Raw genomic sequence first — 1872 nt, forward strand, 5'->3', positions numbered from 1 at the left:
ATATGAACACTTTTCACATTCTCCCGTGCGACGCGGCTGCTAGTCCTCCTTTCATGCAAACTCTTAAGGTCCTAGCTTGAAACGTCCCCTTTGAAAAATTTATACACGACTGTGCTTAAACTGACACACAATATTTTAGCGCAACGCAATCTGACTTCCAAAAATCCCTACGAAAGAATGGCCCTGATTAACATTAACGTATACGTTTCACAAATCACTTACCTCAGAAAAATCTTCGTTACTCGAACTACTACAATACAGCGAGCGCCACTACTGCCAGCTAACTAAAAGAATCAAACTACGGAAGGCACTAACTACTGATAGGTACAGTTAGCAAATGAAAGATTTTAATAGAGAACAAACAATGTATTTACCTTAATAGTCATAATATATATATCAGTTCATGACACCAATTCTTACAAATTTCAAAACTCCGCCATCTCTCTCCCCACGTCCACCACTGCTGGCGGCTCACCTCCAACTGCGCAACGCTACGCGCTGTTAGCATCCAGCTGCCGCTGCCCAACACTACAATGGCAGACAACAATGCAAACTAAACACAGACTGCACACGGCACAGCCAGTGATTTTTTCATACCGAGCGCTATGTGGCGTTACCAATAAGAAGACCTAAACAGCCTACTTACATAGCCCCCATGCTCCCCACAAAAAATTTTTACAAATTGTTTTGGGCAGTGGCCAATAATGATTTGATAAAATTTTTCATAATTACTATAACAAAGATATCAAATACACACACTTATTGATACAATGTTGGTCAGAAGCTAAAACTTTCTCACAGTCCATAAAGACAGTCCTGATCGTTCATCATAGTATAATAGCAGTGTTTTTGATCAATGTCTATGCAGTAAAAGAAAATGCACACTGAAGTAGTGGATTTCCATGCAGTCTTGAAGAAGTAGTGTTTTCCTTCCAACAGAAAGACAGTGCTGGCTCTTCACATGCTGACAGGTAATGGGCCACCACAGAGCAAACCCACAGCAGAGTCAGCCCAAGTTTTGAAGAATATTGGTAGGTAGGTCGTCACAGAATAGGCCCATTGTAGTCCTGGTAGAGATTACGGTATTGGTGGGCCACCAGAGGTGCAGACCCATTGCATTCCTTGTAGAAATAATGGTATTGGTGAGTCATCAAAGGTGTAGACCCACTGTAGTCCTTGTAGAGATGGCCAGCAGCTATCTGTTTGACTGTGCAGGCGCACAATCACCATTGAAGAGTCTTGCGGATAATATAACAAGTCCATAACCACCACTTGTGCACTCAGAAAAATTGTTTTTGAATTGTCCTTAGAACCAGCAATGCTGTTATCCATTCCCTTACTGAGTTATTAACACACGTGCAAACACTATCAGTCCCTACTTCTCACATATTGTCCATATACTATGACCTACAGAAACGTGTGACGTGAAATGTAATTTACAAGTTACTTAATTTGATGAACTGGTGTCAATTACAATTTTATAACATAAGAATGCAATAACAAAGGTACAAAATACATCTTTAAAGAACATAACAATACAGATAACATTTGCAGTAGTACAGGCTTTACAAAAGAATCGAAATAGCAAATATATCAGTGTTACAAAAATTACAACAAAAGTACATACATAAGGTTCAGAATAACTTTTGAAACATCAACTTCACACATGAGCATTAAAACAAAACACTATAAATAATGTCTGAACATATTTACAAAGAAAATGACATAGTATTTGAAAAATTCTACAACATAAATCTTATTAGCTAAACACATAAAGACAGGAAAAAGACAAATACACAAGGGTACATAAACACATAGAGGGATAATACGAAAGGAAAGGACAGGGTTTGTTTTACTGCAGTATTTTGCATA

The sequence above is a fragment of the Schistocerca gregaria genome, unplaced genomic scaffold, assembly GCF_023897955.1.
Source record: "Schistocerca gregaria isolate iqSchGreg1 unplaced genomic scaffold, iqSchGreg1.2 ptg000178l, whole genome shotgun sequence".
In the NCBI taxonomy this organism is placed as follows: Eukaryota; Metazoa; Arthropoda; class Insecta; order Orthoptera; family Acrididae; genus Schistocerca; species Schistocerca gregaria.